Consider the following 19,781-nt stretch of genomic DNA (forward strand, 5'->3'; position numbering starts at 1 on the left):
TTAAGAATGAGGTAGCCCTGCCTTATTCACAGGGGGATACGAGACCCACAGTGAAACTGCAGATAGTACCAAACTCTATAAATACTATGTTTTTTCATATATATGTGCATTTACAACAAAGTTTAATTTGTGAATTAGCCATAGTAAGAGACTAACAGTAATAGTAATAAAGTAGAACAATAATAACAGTATGCCAGCATCACTACTCTTGTGCATTGGGGCCTTATAAAATGGGGTTACTTGAACTCTAGCACAATGATACCTCTACAGTTGATCTGATAACTGAGACAACTACTAAGTTACTAATGGGTGAGTAGCATACATAATGTGAATATGCTGGACAAAGGAATGATTTATGTTCCAGGCAGGTTGGAACAGGACACAGAGATTGTATCACATTACTCAGATGGTGCACAATTTAAAACTTATGAATTATTTGATTCTGGAATTTTCCAGTTAATATCTTTGTCCTGCAGTTGACCATGGGTGACTGAAACTGTAGAAAATGAAACCATGGATAAGGGGGGACTATTATAGTTAACTCTTAGACATATGGTGTTTGTACTAGCAAGGTGATCTTGCAGTTGTACTCATTATCACTCCTTGACAAATGTTATTATACATAAGGAAGATTATTTGAGCCGTCAAAGAGGAAGTTGCAGGTAAGATGGGCATTACTCTTGGTTTCTTCATATGTTCTTAACTCTTTGAGAAGTAAAAAGTCTGTCTTTTCCCCAGAAGGTAAGATCTTCCTGGATGGGGATCATCTTTCATTCCTCTTAGTATCCTTAGGGACTTATACGAAGGAAGTCTTTTTTTCTTTTTTCTTTTTTTTGAGAGGGGATTGCACTCTGTAACCCACGCTGGGGTGCAGTGGCATGATTACAGCTCACTGCAAGCTTTGACCTCCTGGGTTCAGGTGATCCTTCTACCTCAGTCTCCTAAGTAGCTAGCACTACAGGTGCATGGTACCACGCCCTGCTCCTTTTGGTATTTTTTATAGAGCTGGATTTCACCATGTCACACAAGCTGGTGTCGAACTCCTGGCCTCAAGAAATCACCCACCCCAGCTTCCCAAAGTGCTGAAATTATAGGCATGAGCCACCAGCCATGAAAGTCTTAAGTATATTTGCTGTATGAATGGATGTTGAGAGCTTTGATTAATGTATTTAGACTTAAGATTGCATTCTCCTAAAGATGAAAGAATAGAATGTAAATGATGTTAAGGTATATAAGTGAAATTAATAATGGTCAATAATTTTTAAATAAAAGGAATAGTTACTAAGTAGAATAGTGATAGAAATGACTAGGGAAAATAAGTAATTCATTGTTAATATATGAGTACATTTGATAAACAAAAATACTCTGAGACTTGATGAGTATAAAATGTACTGTATGAATTTACATTTTACTCATTCAGAAAACAGTGACTAAGCACTTCCTTTGTGCAGAGTACCTTCCCTTGTTCTAGGGTTGCAAAGAGGAAATGATATGATTACTGTCATCAGGAATCTTATGGTGTAATAGAGCATGGGGCTTGTAAAGAAACAGTCTAATAAAACAGTTGTTAAAATGGAAGTGTTTGCTACGTGTAAAAGCAGCAGGAATAACAGGGAAAGAAAACCTAAGTCTGTGTCACTGGAGGTGAAGCTATGAACTACTGAGAGAGAGTAGGATCTATTGCTAGACTGGGAATCAGAAGACCAATTTATAATCCCAGCTCTGTACTTTCTGGCCCTGACATCAAGCAAGTCAGTTTACTTCTCTGAACCTTTTTCCTCCAATGTAAAGTAAGGAAAATAATATTAGGTCTATCTATTTTTAGTATTATATTCAGGATAATGAGTAACTGTGAAAATTGTTAGCCTATAAAATGCTATGTGCTTTTGCACATATACTGTTTCCACTGTTGGCAATGTGTGATGTTGTCCAATCTGACCACCTTTGTTTGGAAGATGGCGTGGTACTATTTTTCTTTTGTTAGGTGGAATAGGAAAAGAAAAGTTCAGCTGTGAAGGTTAGTTTTTGGGGAAGAAGACCTGCATTAATTCTCCAGGTAGATATCCATACACAAATGTAAGTTTTTTTATTGTTAGCTTTTTCTCTGAAAATAATATTTCAAAACTATTGTTGAGCATTTTATTTTTTAGTAAAGTTATTTCATTATAAAATTAATACCTGTTTGTTGTGGAAAATCTGGACATATCATTGGCAAATTTGGAAAAAATATTGTCTACATCAAAAATTATTGTCATCTGGAATTCTGACATCCCAAGATAATTTTTTTTAACTTTTAAATAATGTTTTCAGAATTCATCTCTTCAGAGAGATTTATGTTCCTTAAAATGTTACTATGTTGCTGGGCATGGTGGTTCACAGCTGTAATTCCAGTGCTTTGGGAGATGGAGGTGGGAGGATATTTTTAGCTCAGCAATTCAAAACCAGCCTAGGCAACATAGGAAGACCCTGTCTCTACAAAAACTTAAAAAAATTAGCCAAGTGATATGCATCTGTAGTCCTACCTACTTGGGAGGCTGTGGCGGGAAGATTGCTTGAAGCCAGTAGTTCAAGGTTTCAGTGAGCTATGATCACACCACTGTACTCCAGCCTGGCTGACAGAGTAAAACCCTATCTTTTTAAAAAAAAACTAACAAAAAATACTACATGTTTTGTACTATAGGAATATGTTAAGTATTTGGCAGATGCAAATTTTATTCACATCCAGTATACTGCCAGATATTTATCTGATAATTTGGGTTTCTAACTCACCTTATTCGTTTGAAATTATTCATTATAATGTTTTGTCATTGGAAATAATGCAGATTTTATTTTCAAACTTTAATTACTTTATCTTAGATATTAGAATTGCTATTTTTCTTGTTCTTTTTTTTTTTTTGAGACGGAGTTTCGCCCTTGTTACCCAGGCTGGAGTGCAATGGTGTGATCTCAGCTCACTGCAACCTCCGCCTCCTGGATTCAGGCAATTCTCCTGCTTCAGCCTCCCAAGTAGCTGGGACTACAGGCACGTGCCAAACACCCGGCTAATTTTTTTGTTTTTAGTAGAGACAGGGTTTCACCATGTTGGCCAGGATGATCTCGATATCTTGACCTCGTGATCCACCCACCTCGGCCTCCCAAAGTGCTGGGATTACAGGCGTGAGCCACCGTGCCCTGCCTTTTCTTATTCTTTCCTTGTTTCTACCATTTTCTGTCTAACTTTATTCAAAATTTCATGGTTTGGGTATCATTCTATATACCTATGAATTGATTTAGATTATTTTAAAGATTATAGCTATAATACTTACAAACACATATCTAGTGCTTGCTGTGTGCCAGACATTGCTCTAAATGTTTAATGCTCATGGACTAATTTAATTCTAACAGTAACCCAATGAAAACTAATATTTTCCTTGTTTTATAAATGAGAAAAGCTAAGTGTAAAGAGCTTAAGTAAATTAAACAAGGTCATACAGCTAGTAAGTAAGAGAAATAGAGTTTGTACCCATGCTGTCTGGATTCATAGCTCAGATTCTTAACTCTTTCATCATATTGCACCTCTTGACTTACACGACATTTGATTAAGTGAAAAGAATTTTCAAAGTAGGCATTTCATTTTCTGTTCTCTATTATTATGTGACAGACATAGCTATACATTTAAGCCTCTGTAATACTAAGTATTTTTAAAGACAATATATTGGAAACATTTGCATTCATACCTATAGAATTAAGAGTGTAGTCATTAGGGGAAAAGATTATGCTGTGTTGGTGTAAGAGATTTTTTAGATTCCTTGTTTTCTTTGCAGTTTACTTTTTACCTATATAAATAGGTTAAATACCTTATCTTAGCAGTGATACTACACATAAACCATTTTTTGTTAAAACATAGCTAAAGATGACAAATCTGCTTCAATATTACCAAAGGAAATCAGATTACATTCAGAATAAATAACAAGCATTCAAGAATATGTGAGTACATAATTCAGTCTTGCAAGTTATAGTCTATCTAAAAATATATAGCTAAGTAGTAGTTTGGAAAGGAATTCTAGCTATCTGCAATACAATGAGATTGATACTAGGGATTTTCTTACATATCAACTCACGCAAGAAGATATTGACGTTGTTTCTTTAGATTATATGAGCCTAATCAAAGCCAATTAGAAAACTTTACACTTTTAATTTACATTTAAGGTATTTTACCTGGTAAATTATTTCGAGTTTGTTGTATATTTTGCTAAAAACATATTGCATTTAATGTTATCAGGTAAGGTTGTCAAACTCTTTGAAATGGAGAAATTCTGTGAGACCCCTGGTGTCTCTAAAACATATTCCCGAGCCAGTGTCTCTGAAAGAGATACAGATTGAGATCATTCCCACATCAGTGAACGACATGCTTTAGTCTGTGTAGATAGGCAGTTAAGAGTCACCTTCTTTGTGTGTGTCAATTTTTTATCACTTTTCCACCCAGAAGAAGGATTGTCCTCTTTCCCTCAACCGTGTTAGTGCTTAGGGTTTTGTGTTCAAACATAAATTTTGTTATAGCTATGATTTAGTAGCAGACTTGAATAAATTCACTTATATTTTCATTTATTTCTCCTGAGTAGGATCTGATTAGAAGAGGTAAAGAAACAAAGCAACTAGCTAATATGAAAGGTATATTATTAAAGCCAGAATGAAATCTGACTATTCTTGATTTCCATCTCAAAATAACTGATGTCTTTCCCAAGTTGAGAATGAACTGATCTGTTAAAAACAGGTCAACTCATCAATTCTGACCACATTTTCTGATGTGACAGAATTGCCTGTTTCATTTTTCTGATGTCGTGGATGGGGTCAGAGTGTTGTTATTCCTGAGAAAATTGATATATCACTGTATGGGAAACATTTGCTTGTGGTAGCAATAGTTTTGATGTTTGATCATATTAGGTAGCTCCAGACTTAAGAGTTACCTACCCATTCTGGGTGCGGTGGATCACGCCTGTAATCCCAGCACTTTGGGAGGCCGAGGCAGGCAGATCACTTGAGGTCAGGAGTTTGAGATCAGTGTAGCCAACATGGTGAAACTTGTCTCTAGTAAAAATACAAAAATTAGCTGAGTGTGGTGGCATGCACCTGTAGTCCCAGCTACTCGGGAGGATGAGTCAAAAGAATCACTTGAACCTAGGAGGCAGAGGTTGCAGTGAGCTGAGATTGCTCCACTGCACTCCAGCCTGGGCGACAAAGTGAGACTCCATAAGAGTTACCTACCCAGAGATCAACTGAGAATGCAATAATTTCTAAAAATAAATCTTTCCTTTTTAATATTCTAGAAATCATGTGGTAATATTAATTTTTATAAGTGGTAGAACAGACTAATAGAAACAGTTTCAGCCATCTTTCTCCTAAGTCTCAGTTAAGAGTTTCTCCTCCATTGTGAGAGCTGAAAATGGGAAAAGCCTATTCTTCTTGCCTAAATGTTGATATTCTTAGTCTCTAGGATCCAGTAGAAACTTAGATATCAACACCAAATATGGCATTACCTTATAACTCTCCAAACAGACTCCTGATTCGTAATAGTCTGTGCTATTGCCTGAAAACTTTATATATTAACTTGGATATGTTTATTTGAAGATATGTTTAATATGGGCCATGAGGACATTATGGTTACCCAACTGGGGATAGAGAGAATAAAAGCATTATAGAATCATTGTAATTTAAACTTGAAAGTAGAAACTTTACTTTAAAAAGCAAGATAATTTCTATTTTAATAGTGCCCCCAAAGGTGGAAGATTGTTCTTACAAGGACTCATATTGTTACATAGTTGATAGTAAAATATCATTTATAATACAAATTCCATTGCCATTTGATTAGGAAATAAAAAGTAACACATGTAGTAAGTGCTCAATAAATATACTTTGATTAACATACGATTTTTTAAAAAGTAGAAAGCATAAATCTTACATTGAAAGTATCAAAGAAGTCAAAACAGAATATAATTATTTTGCAGTACATCCGAGTTATATTGTGATGTACTTTCCTAACCAAGTCAAAATTAATCAGGAGCTCTGAGAGCATCGTCCCTAGAAACAATGTTTTTAAATAGAGGGTCAGAGGAATTCTCATTTTTGGATTTCAAACTGCAGGTGGCTCTCTCGATCTTTCAGTTCTAGCTTTAGGTTAAGGACTGCTTTTCTGCCTTCTTCCTGTCCTTGTTATATCCAGGCTATCAGACTTCCTGTTGAAACTCTGATAATTGTCTTATTATTGGATTATAAGCAACATTGCTTTTTCTCACATGTAGAAAACAGTTTTTTGTTTCTTTTACAAAATACATTGCTGAGCCTTCCTTTAAAGATGCCTCTGATTTGCCTTTGCATGTCTTGTGTCAGGAGTTGCTAAGTATCAATGACATTTTTGATAATGCTTGTAAATTATTGTGTCAGTATTCTAGCATTATTTTAAAAGAAAAAACAGGTGATTCTAGTCATTTTCCTTCCTCTCATTTTCTGGATACCATTGCTGTTTTATCTCATAATTTATTTTGTACATACCTGGTACTATAGGAATTTTAGAAGTCCCAAAATGAATATGAAAACCTGTTGATACAACTTTAGGTGGAAACCTAAGCCTTATCTGTACTTTTATTCATTCTGATGGTTATTTTAAAGAAATTGCTGGATACCATTAAAGTATAGAGATACAAATATTTTTATAAATTATGTGCAGAAGTAAATTAGAAATCACATGGCTTATAGTGTAGATTCTTAAATTATCAGTAATATCACTTTATATTTTTATAAGCTGAAAAGCTAATTCTTCCTTTTGCAAAGTAAATAAGCTTATATGCAACTACTACTTTTCAAAATAATAGATGAATCTAAAATATTATGGGTGATAAAGTGCTATAAAGGTACTTCTTATCAGTGCTTATTTGTGTTACAATTGTAACACAGTTGTTGCAACAGCCAAAAGATTGTTTGCAATAAAGACCTTATACTAAGACATTCATCAAATAATAAAATATAACCTCAAGTGTATATTTCTGTGTGATATGTGCCTTATAAATATGCTTGTAGTAGTGCTATGAAAAAGGCACAGATACCAAACTGACCTTAAAAATGGCACATGTGGCGTTACTGCAGCTGGGCTATTGTCTTGGAGATTCACAGAGGAGGCCTCCCAGGAATTATTTGTATGTTCCTTTTGTGTAAAGTTTTTGTCTGGAAAGTCGCTGTGCAAACAGTAGCTGTTCGATAGCACCTGCTTCTGTTGAGGGAGAGTGAGTCTTTTATTTGGAGAGCATCGGTAGCCATTTCATTCATTACTGCACAATGGACTTATATAAAGAGCAGCATTCCAGTGACGCCAAAAGAAACCAGAGCTTCTAACACTCTGAGACGCTTGTAAACATTGAATCTCCCTGTGTTTCTTTTTAAACTTTTCTCACAATTACATCCAGGTCTTTATTTTGAGGAAAAAAAAATTTATTCAGAACAATAACAAAAAAAGTTATGAACTGCAATTTTTCATTTAAAAAGCTGTATTATGTAAAATGCCGTGGCAATGTCATATATAAGCTTGGTCATTTACATCATTATTACTTTAATCTTCTTAAGCTATTAGAAAATTAATTGCATTATAGAAGTTATGATGCCAAAATATTCTATAGAATATTTTTTTTTTTTTAATGGTCATGGAATTGTTTTCAGTGTGCCTATCGGCCTAACATTTAAATGATTTTATTATTTCCATGGCTAATCGTCTTCAATATGATGTCAATATCCAGGGCATCTGCTACTTCCCAGCCTGTTCATTGACCCCTTGCAGTGTGGTACCCTTGTTTGTTACTCTACTGAAACTACTCTCTCTATTGCCTCTAGTTCCTACCTTCCAACCTTTTCTCTTAGCTATTTCTTATCGTTCTTCATCCTTGTATTTGACAGGAACTTCCTGATACATCTCTTGGTTCTGTTTTTGTTTTTCAAGAAACCTGTACCCATTAGCAGTCAGTCATTCCTCATCTTCCATCCTCAAACCCCTACCCCTGTCAATCACTAATCTATTTTCTGTTTCTATGTATTTGTCTATTCTGGACATTTTATATAAATGTAATTACATAATCTGTGGACTTTTTGTCTGGCTCCTTTCACTTAGTTTATGCTTTCAAGGTTCATGTTGTATCACATATCAGTGCATCATTCCTTTTTATAGTTAAGTAGTATTCTGTTGTATGGTATACCACAGATTGTTTATCCATTCATCAGTTGATGGACATCTAGGTTGTTTCCACCTTTTGGCTGCTGCAAATAGTGCTGATGTTAGTGTTCCTATACAAGCACTTGTTTGAATGCCTATTTTCAATTCTTTTGGGTGTATATTGGTATATATCTAGGAGTGGAATTGCTGGGTCATATGGTGATTTTATGTTTAACATTCTGAGGAACTGCCAAACAGTTTTCCAAAGGAACTGTACCATTTCACACTCCCACTAGCAATGTAAAAGGGTTACAGTTTTTCCACATCCTCTGCAACCCTTGGTGTTGTCTGCCTTTAGTGTTAGCCATCTTAGTTGATATGAGAGTATTAGAGTTTTATTTGCATTTCCCCAGTGGCTAATGATTTTGAGCATCATTTCATGTATTTATTGCATGAAATATCTGTTGAGATCCTTTACTCTTTTTTTTTTTTGAGACAGGATCTTGCTCTGTCACCCAGGCTGGAGCGCAGTGGCACAATCTTGGTTCACTGCAACCTCCACCTCTTGTGCTCAAGTGATCCTCCCACTTCAGTCTCCTGAGTAGCTGGAATACAAGCATAAGCCACCACTACTGGATAAGTTTTGTATTTTTTGTAAAGATGGTGTTTTACCATGTTGCCCAAGCTGATCTCCAATTCTTGGACTCAAGTGATCCACCCGCCTCAGCTTCCCCCTTTACTCATTTTTAATGGGGTCTTTTTATCACGGAGTTGTTGCAAATATCATCTCCCATTCTCTGAGTTGTGTTTTCATTTTCATGATAATGTGTTTTGAAACACAAAAGTTTTAACTTTATAAAGCTAAATTTATGTTTTTTCTTTTGTCGATTGTGCTTTTAGTGTCACGTTTAATAAACTGTTGCCTAACCTAAGGTCACAAGCATTTATGCTCTGTTTTCCTCTAACAATTTCATTGTTTTACCTAACTTCATTTTTTTTTTTTTTTTGCATTGTGGCTATCCAGCGTTCCTGCACCATTTGTTGAGTCTATTCTATTTCATAATTGTCACCCTTATCCAAAATTCATTGACTGTAAGAGATTATTTCTGGATTTTTATTTTTATTCCATTGAAGTGTATGTCTGTATTTATGGCAGTACCTCAATGTCTTGATTACTATAGATTTGTAGTAAGTTTGGAAATTGGCAAGTGTGAGTCCTCTACTTTTTTCTTCTTGTGATTCATACTACCCTACTTAGCCTTCTGGTTTTTTATGATGATCAGCTTTGCTTCCTACTAGTTTGCGGCTCAGGTTCCCTTTTGACATTCTTCAATGGTTTCCATTATACCAAGCACCACCACTACCTTCTCTTATGGTTTCATGTGATCCCATTTTCTTCACTTAGAAAAATATTCACAGAGTAACAAATCCTGTCTAATTAATTCATACTTATTTGCTGAGGAAATGGAGGAAATTGTCAAAAATCTTACCACGTCTGTGTTGCCCGCTTAACATCATTCAAATCGGCAGCAGAACCATAGAGGAGACTAAGGTAGTAGGGATGGAGAAGAGAAGTTTTTGAGAAATCCTCAAAAGGTATGATTAACGTGACTATTATTGATAGAAAAATAACTGGGTGCCTGAGAGAACAATAAAACAAGTCTATTTTGCTATATTTTGGCAAAAATTATAATCACTGCTATTTTACCTTTTTTACTAATAATTGGATGGTTATGTTTAAGAACAGTGTGACAAAATATCATTTTAGTTGCAAATGCTAAAGCATGATACAAATATTTTTGACGGTTTTGTTATACTTACTAGTAATCTAATATGACAATATTATGCATATATGTACCATGACTTCTCGTGGGATATAAGCTATATTTGGCAGCAAGGGGAAATATACAAATCACAAGTATGATGAGCTCATATTTTTGCACTCATATTTTCAGAATAACTTTAGTGTTTCCCCTTGTGTTTCTCATGCGTGTTTCAAATCACCCTATTCAATTTTCCTATCCCTGATTTAGATATAATGTGTACTGTATGTGTATAATCTGTCATCAATTTCATTTTTAAGTAGAAAATTATGTAACCCTTTGTGGATTTTTAGTGAAATGTTTTTCGTGGCACTATGAAAACACAATAGTGTGAATTGTGCCATGATGGTATAGCTAATGATTCAAAACTGGGTCACGGCTTAAATTTTAGTGAGTAGAAACATATGCTTAAACTAATTGTAATCCAGCTCTGCTGGCGGAATTTGATGGTGTGATGTCTCATGGAAAGTTCTCTGCTCCCAGACATGGGTCCCTCGGCTTCCTGCCTCGGAAGCGCAGTAGCAGGCATCATTGGAAGGTAAAGAACTTCCCTAAGGATGACCCTTCCAAGGCGTTCCACCTCACAGCCTTCCTGGGATACAAGGCTGGCATGACCCACATCACGAGGGAAGTCAACAGGCCAGGATCAAGGTGAACAAGAAGGAGGTAGCAGAGGCTATGACCATTGTGGAGACACCACCCATGGTGGTTGTGGGCATTGTGGGCCATGTGGAAACCCCTCAAGGCCTCCGGACCTTCAAGACTGTTTTTGCTGAGCAGATCAGCGATGAGTGCAAGAGGCGTTTCTATAAGAACTGACATAAACTTAGGCAGGCCTTTACCAAGTACTACAAGAAATGGCAGGATGAGGATGGCAAGAAGCAGCTAAAGAAGGACTTCAGCAGCATGAAGAAGTACTGCCAAGTCATCCACGTTACTGCCCACACTCAGGCATGCCTGCTTCATCTGCGCCAGAAGGCCCACCTAACGGAGATCAAGGTGAACAGAGGCACCGTGGCTGAGAAGCTGGACTGGGCCCACAAGAGGCTCGAGCAGCAGGTACCTGTGAACCAAGTGTTGGGGCAGGACGAGATGATCGACATCATTGGGGACCAAGGACAAAGGCTACAAAGGGGTCACCGGTCATCAGCACGACAAGAAGCTACCCTACAAGACCCAATGAGGCCTGCACAAGGTTGCCTGCATTGGGACATGGCATCCTGCCCATGTGGCCTTCTCTCTTGTACACACTGGGCAGAAAGGTGCTACCATCACTGCACTGAGATCAATAAGAAGATCTGTAAGATCAGCCAGGGCTACCTTATCAAGAATGGCAAACTTATCAAGAACAATGCCTCCACTAACTATGACCTGTCTGACAAGAGCATCAACCCTCTAGGTGGCTTTGTCCACTATGGTGAAGTGACCAATGACATTGTCATGCTGAAAGGCTGTGCGGTGGGAACCAAGAAGCGAGTGCTCATCCTCCACAAGTCCTTGCTGGTGCAGACCAAACAGCGGGCTCTAGAGAAGATTGACCTCAAGTTCATTGACACAATGTGCAAGTTTGGCCAGGGCCGCTTCCAGACCATGGAGGAGAAGAAAGCATTCATGGGACCACTCAAGAAAAACCGAATTGCAAAGGAAGAAAGAACTTAATGCCAGGAACAGATTTTGCAGCTGGTGGGGTATAAATAAAAGTTAGTTTCCAATGAAAAAATAAAAAATATATATAATTGTAATCCAGTAATACTTTAGAGACGTGCCTTTACTTGCCACATTTTTGAGCCTTGATTTCATTTCCAGTTTAGTTTAACAAATTGCTTTACTCAGGACTTTAAAATATCTGTCCAGCTCATTAGTTGTTACTTCTTTTACCCTTTTTATACTTGTTCTGGCTTTTCAGGGCTCACTGATTAACCATCCTTTGCAGCATTTCTCAGCCTTGGTGTGTCAGCTGAAGTCACACTTCTTAGGGGTATTTTAGATATTTGTTCTATGTGATGTCCATGGGTGACTTTAGGGGAGCCATTTACGTATGGAGGCCAGTGGCTATTGGAGCCTGACAAGCGGTCTCCATAACTAGTTTTCATCAGAATGCAAAATGATAAAATTTTGAGGAATAACCTTATGCATTCATTAGAACCTATGGGGGGAACACCCTAAACTGTGATAATATAATATGGAAAGTTGGAAAAATAATGGAAAAATCTATAATCCTATAAACTTTACAGCCTACCCTGAGGCACAAAAGGTGTTTATTATAGCATAATATATTCCCATCTTTTGTTCAAGCATCATTCCATCAGGGGAATGCCCACCGTATTTAATCTTGTTAATAGGATGTTAATTGCAAGTGGTAGTTGCTTTTCTGCTTTCTTTAGTCAATTTACATTTATTAAATGCATATTTATTTTCTAGGCACTGTGCTGAATGCTAGGGATGCATAAATAAGACTCTGTCCTTGGGGAACGCAAGGATAGTGGGGAAGATAGATAGGTGATCAGTTATTATCATAGCATGTGTAAATGCCAGAAAAGAGGAGTAGGTTATTGCAGGATCACAGAGGAGAGACATCCACTGAACTCAGAGGGAGGGAAGTAAGGAAGAATTCCCAATAGATGTTGATGCCAGGTCTGAATTTCAAAGTAAAAATGGGAATTAGCCAATTGAAAAAGGCTTGCAGTAGCAAGGAATTCTATACACAGTGAGAGTACACAATGAGGCATGTGTTAAGGTTTGAGGAATTGTGGTGTTTTCAAGAAACTCTAAGCTGTTTGGTGTAAGTGATAGGTAGTGTACTTTCAGAGAAAGTGGTAAGAAATCAGGGCATAAAGGGGTGAAGTTACCTACTAATTAATGGCCTAGCTTGTGGTATTTAGGAGTTTAGATTTTATTCTAAAGCAAACATGAAATGAGAATATGTTAAGCAGAGAAGTAACACTGTCAGATTAAGTAACTATAAAGATCTCTCTGATTATGGTCTGAGAGATGTCTGGGACCTGGGTGGGAGGAAGAGGGGGCCATCTGACCTTGAGGCAGAGACTAGTCTGGAGCTCATTGCAATAGAAATTGAGGCAAGGCATTGCACGTGTCCTAAAGTAGTGAGAATAAGAGGTTTGTACATATTCTATATATGCGGAAAGTACAAAATTTGGTTTTAGAACTTGATAAGGGCTATTATTTTACATTACTTAAATTACTAAATTATGGTTCTGTTTCCTAAATTTATCCTTGTCATTTTGATTAGAATTTTGAGTGTTGGTTAGGCAATTTAGTGCCAAATCTTTGAACCGATCAGTTTAATGCTACCAGATAGCTATTAATAATAATAGCCATTATCCATAGGCTTTTTTCTATTGTAATTTTCCTAATTTTTAAGCTCTTATGGGGGCTGGTGTATTACCTCACTCTTATCTCTTTTTATATCTATTACTGCTATGCTCCACTTAAAAAAATCACTCAAGTCCACAAATCTTAGTGTAAAGGAAGTATTTGAAAGAGATTATCTCAATTACAGAAGAACTTGCATACGTTTCCTGAAATATTTTTAAAAGAATATATTATGAAAACTTAATTTTATTTGCCCTCTTTGCCTGAAGGATATACTGCTTTGTTTCGGAGAGTCTCACTTACGTGACTAACTACTTTGGCTCTTTTAAGTTTTCAGTTTTCCTCAAATAATTCAGTATCTCTGTAGGAATCATTAACTGTTTACTCTACACAACCATTTACTAAAGACCTGGTCTAGGCCAGGCGCAGTAGCTCACGCCTGTAGTCCCAACACTTTGGGAGGCCGAGGCAGGCAGATCACGAGGTCAAGAGATTGAGATCATCCTGGCTAACACGGTAAAACCCTGTCTCCACTAAAATACAAAAAATTAGCTGGACATGGTGACACGCACCTGTAGTCCCAGATACTTGGGAGGCTGAGGCCAGAGACTCGCTTGAACCCGGGAGACGGAGGTTGCAGTGAGCTGAAATCGTACCACTGGACTCTGCCTGGGCAACAGAGCGAAACAATGCCTCAAAAAAAAAAAAAAAAAAAAAAAAGGCTGGTCTATTCAAAGGACTATAATTCTAAGTAAGACAGGTATGATGCCCTTAAGGAACATGTGTGAACTATTGTATGGCATCCTTCCCAAAGGTTCTGGATTCTGTATTTCTAAAGTCTCAAATTTACTGCCAGCCATCCACAAAAAGTTTGCTTCTTTTTCTGGTAGAAAAACAATCCCTAATATGCTATAATAAATTTGTTGAGAATATTTGATCTTCAGATATATTTAGGTTTCCATAGATACATCTAGATTAGATAGCCATTCCATGTCAAGAAATGAAAATGTTAGATTTTTATGAGCAAGATTAGCAAACAATTAAAATCAGTTCCCAACTTTAAATATTTGAAATCCTCACATTCACAGTGAGGATATTATCTTACTTATTTTCCTACGTAAGATAATAGCATCAGAGATCAGAAAGATGCCAGATCTAATAAACCAAGTCAGCTGCATTAGAATGCTAGTAAATGTCTTTTTGAAAGGCCATCTCCATTAGTTCTTCTGTTGCTCTCCTTGTAGGGATTTTTTTCCCCTCTTTCTTGCTCTCTCTTCTGAAAATGGTCATAGCTCACTTTTAACCAAATAGAGAACTTTATGAATTATTTAAAGTTTCTTTATTTAAGCAAAACACAGCAATAGAGAATGTCTAAATAGTATAACAACAAAAGTAAACACTTTCTTTAAAGATGTTTGAAAGAAAAGAGCTGGAAAGCCAAACGTACTGTCACAGGATTTGTAAATTCCCTCAGGTTAACTTACTTTGTGTTACATATTAGTAATTTTTTTTAAAGAGTTACTGGATCAATGTAAATTTTCAAACTCTGAAAAAACTATATATGTTTTATCTACATCTTGATGATGATAAAGTTATGTGTAGATATTAATTACAAGCATCCTCAAAAGAAAATACACACTGGCATAAAGGGCCAATGTGATTTTAACTTGCTCTTTTGATGATGACTTCTAATACTTCATGTCTATGTTGTTCTAGTAATTGGCATGAGGCAACTGCCTTGCCATCTGGGAATGTCTTTAAGCCAACTTCTTACTATATTTTAAGTTATCAATAATGTAACAGATTTTGAATTTATACAAATTCTGAAATCATTATTTTGTTTTGTTTTGTTTTTTGTAGAGCCGGCATTGTTAGTGTATTCATTTCTTATTTTACTGTGACACTGTTTTATAAATTAAACTTAATAATGACAAGTAGTTTTATTACTGCTAAAAATGAAAACCGAAAGGATCCTGATGTTGCCAGATAGGATTTGGTCAGAATTTTTTTAATAGAAATTAGTATTTTTAAAAGTCAATAAAAATATGTGTTGCAACAAGCATTGCAGTCCACTTTTATTATTATGTATGTAGATGATTAACAGTTTAAATCATATTGTGAGTAGACATGTATGTATGATATAGATTGATCTTTAAAATAATCTACATGGTATATACAGGACAGATTTTTTTTTTAATGTTGTTAGCCTAAGGTTCCAAAAAATAGGAGAGTGAAAATCAATGTGGAATTGTCAAGTCTGCAAAATATCTTACCTTGGGATTATACAGAACTCATTCTGAAAGAAAAGTCAAAAACTTCCTCCTGCAGCAATGTTCTTTCATGACTTAGGACTAGAAGAAAGAGAGAAATCAAACTACCGCGATGTAATAATTTAAAAATTAATCCATTCTTGAGACCCCTGCACCATTGTGTTCTTTTAACATAACCTCCCCTTTTCTCTTATAAAATACTAGATTCAGAACATTACAATTCAGGAAGAATATATCACTATTGTAACTAATGAACACTCTCTGTTAATTTTTTTAAAAGTGTGTGTGTGTGGATTGGATACAGTAATCTAGGAAAAGTCTCTGTGTAACAGTGAGCATGGTATTTTGTAGACATTGTTGGTCTCAGAGGTCTCCATTAAAAAGAATAAGAGTTGCTACTTCTCAAACCTTGTCAGATACTGGGCATATTACCTGCATGCACAATGGAGGGATTGAGGATACCAGTCTACCTTTGTGATAACCTTGCTTATACACTTACAAAACATATCGGCTACTGTATGCATTATTTCTACAACACTACCACAGCTTTGCTTGTAAGATTTTGTAAGAAATACACAAGAGGAAGGAATCATAGGCCTTGGATTCTGAAATGTCTCATTCAGTCACAGTGATGCAGTGCTCAAATGAACTATAACAGATTTAATGAGCAATCCAGGACAGAGACACATGTACTGGACACACTAGGGAAAGAGATTACGTGTACAGGGACTAATTAGCATGAAATATGAATGCATTCATATAAGTAGTCTTGATCTATGGGACACCTTCATTATTGGGAATGATTTTTGCATGAAGTTAATGAAGAGAAATTCAGGAGTTATGCTGTATAAAGAATTTTAAAATAGTATTTTAACTTTTTGATTCTGCAAAGTCTCGATTTCTGGAGCAAAAAAGAAATTGCATATCATGAAATAGTATGAACAAATGAATGTGAATCTATTTTCTACAGAGTTTAAAATATAACACAGCAGGGAATAGTAGCTATCCTTCATATAATTGATTAATCAACAAATAATTTGACTTCAGTCTCTTGAATTAGATATGAGCAAGATGTTGAGTAACACTTTGATATTTTAAAAAAAGGGAATCTGGTCATAGTGTATTCTAGTATATATACCTCTAGCCAGACAGTTGAAAGGCTTGGATTCAGTTTGTTGGGTGTTACAAGCATCTTTACCAAAGAAATCAGTCTTAAAGCAGGATTTAGAGAAAGAATAGATTTCAGCTGGGAGTGGTGCCTCATGCCTGTGATCCCAGCACTTTGGGAGACTGAGGTGGATGGATTGCTTGAGCCCAGGAGTTTGAGACCAGCCTGGACCACATGGCAAAACCCTGTCTCTACAAGAAATACAAAAATCGGTCAAGCATGGTGGCATGTGCCTGTGGTGCCAGCTACTTGAGAGGCAAAAGTGGGAGGATCTCCTGAGACCCTGTCTCTCAAAAAAAAAAGAAAGAAAGAAAAGATTTCATTTGTTTTAAGTTTAGTTAAGGGTTATGGGAAAAGAAACCAAAGAAGTGATAAGAAGAACAATATTTGAAAATAGATTTAAGCCAGATTGAAAAAATTTCAGGATCATAATATTAATTTGAATATTAGACACTTTATTCCATGTAAACAACAGTTTTAATTTTGAGCTTTGAAATTTAACATGTGAAAACCTAGAATTTAAAAGTACTTTTGATAAGTGTTAAACATTTGAAATTTGATAAATTAAGCTGATTTTTACCACTCCCCTTCAAAAAGTTCAACATCGGATTGCTTAAATATATGGCCAGATTTATGTAAAATACACAATTATTTTATTTTGTATATCACTTCAGTACATTTTTATATGCTTCCTGTTTGTGGACATCTTAAAAACTGCTACAGAAGTCAATATTCTTCGAAAATTCAGTAATTTAGGGGTGTGAAATTAGAACAATAATAGCTTAAGTGATTGATAAACTTATTTTATAGATTATTTGCAAGAAATAGGATATTTTCTATGTAAGTTAATTGGATTACGTGCCATGTAGCAGAAAAATAGGCACTGTATCGTATTTATGTTCAGTGTTATCATGGTTGCCCGTGGTACTGAACTCACACCTTTATGTGTGTAAAACGTGTGTAGGTGGAGCAAGGAGTTAATGGGGCTGGTAATCAGAATAGAATAGAAATAGGAATAAATTTAGAAGTGACCATCATTCTTTCTGTCTCAGCTTTGAACAAGTCAAAATGCACATGATTATGTTCATTCCATTATCGGGGCACCTTTTGAGAGAGTTGATTAACAAAAGGTGAGTCGTAAATCAGACTAATTCTTTATGTGATTACTCTTTGCTTTATGGGAACATATTTACATTAGGGACATAAACTTTAGAGAGGTGCAGTAGGTAGATGACCATCATTAAAACAGCAGAAGACACTTTCTGAGTATTGAGCGTTTAAATTGTGCTAAATAATGTGCTGGATGAATTTGCCTAAGTCTCCTCATTTAATGCCAGCAGATTCCTTGTAAGATATAGGTAGTAATTTTTTTTAATCTCACATTTGTAGTTGAAGAAACAAAGGTTTAAGGAGCTAAGTATTTTGCTTGAAGTTACACAACTTTAAGTGGTAGATCCATTATTCAAATCTGAAACATCCATATAATGTATACCTCATTTAATTTAATAATATATTATTCTTAAACATTGAGAATAATAAAGGTTCCTTTTGAATCAGTTTTTCTATTTAGGCAATAAGATGGCTCCATTTCATCTTTTGTGTACTTCACTGTAGTACTGCTTTGAGGAAATCACACTGGGCTTTCTGCTGGTTAGCTCTCAGTCATATATGTATATCTATCCCCTGCTGCCTCTCCAAGCACACTTTGCTCTTGCAAATGCCTGAAATCTGGCCTGTACGTCCTCTGTCATTGTAGGTTCCACAAAATAGGATCTCTTTCCTTCCAGCAAGCATTGCCTTGGGGGATATTTTCATGTTTCCTTTTGTGTTCATTCGTGGTATGTAGGTTCATTTTATACCATTTAGGAAGCATAAGAGACTTTAAAAAGGTCTCTTGACTTTGTATCACACAATTGCAATGCCCAACGTTAACATTTTGTTTATTTTGCTATTTGTATTCTTTCAGTGATGGTTTCTCTATGTCTGTGGTTTTTTGTTTTTTACTGTGTATCCTTATATTTTTATAAGTAGTTTATTTTGATGTGTAGTATATACTGTAACCTGCTTTTGAACCCAATATTTATTCTTGGAACATAAACTGATATTTTGCAAATACATGATTTTACTGGTTCTATAAAACTCTTTTGTAAGAATATACCATGATTTATTATTATTATTAAAATTTCAATCGCTTTAAGGGTAAAATTGGTTTTGGATTACATACATAAATTATATAGTAGTAAAGCCTGGGCTGTTAGTGTACATGATTTTTCAGCCCTCACTCTTCTACCAACCTGCCCTCTTCCAAGTCTCCAGTGTCGATTATCCCACTCTGCATGTCCCTGTGTACCCATAGCTTAGCTCCTACTGTTAAGTGATAATATGCAGTATTTGATTTTCCTTTCCTGAATTACTTCACTTAGGATAGTGGCCTCCAGTTGCATCCAAATTGCTGCAAAAGACATTATCTTGTTCTTTTTGATGGCTGAGTAGTATTCCATGCACACACACACACACACACACACACACACACCACATTTTCTTTATCCATTCGTCAGTTGATGGGCACTTAGGTTGGTTACATATCTTTGCAATTGTGAATTGTGCTGCAGTAAGCATACAAGTTCAGGTATCTTTTCGATATGACTTCTTTTCCTTTGAATAGATACTCACTAGTAGAATTGTTGGATCAAATCATAGATCTACTTTAAATTCTTTACGAAATTTCCATACTGTTTTCCATAGGTGTTTTACTAATTTACATTCCCACCAGCAGTGTAAAAGTATTCCCTTTGTACCACATCCATGCCAGCATCTATTTTTTACCTTTTAATAATGGCCATTCTGACTGGGATAAGGTGGTTATCTCATTGTCGTTTTAACTTTCATTTTCCTGATGATTAGTGATGCTGAGCATTTCTTTATGTTTCTTGGCCACTTGTGTATGTTTGAAAAATGCTTGTTCATGTAATTTGCCTACTTTTCAACAGGTTAATTTATTCTTTCTTGCTGAT

General features: G+C 35.8%; 1 protein-coding gene and 1 pseudogene across 6 annotated transcripts in view; both read left to right on the forward strand.

Annotated features, from left to right (window-relative positions):
* The window catches only part of DIAPH2 (diaphanous related formin 2), a 933,611-nt gene that overhangs the window by 348,662 nt on the left and 565,168 nt on the right, over window positions 1-19,781 (forward strand). The gene's annotated exons all lie outside the window — the stretch shown is intronic.
* Window positions 10,307-11,723, forward strand: LOC144581143 (large ribosomal subunit protein uL3 pseudogene; annotated as a pseudogene).

The sequence above is a fragment of the Callithrix jacchus genome, chromosome X, assembly GCF_049354715.1.
Source record: "Callithrix jacchus isolate 240 chromosome X, calJac240_pri, whole genome shotgun sequence".
NCBI lineage: Eukaryota > Metazoa > Chordata > Mammalia > Primates > Cebidae > Callithrix > Callithrix jacchus.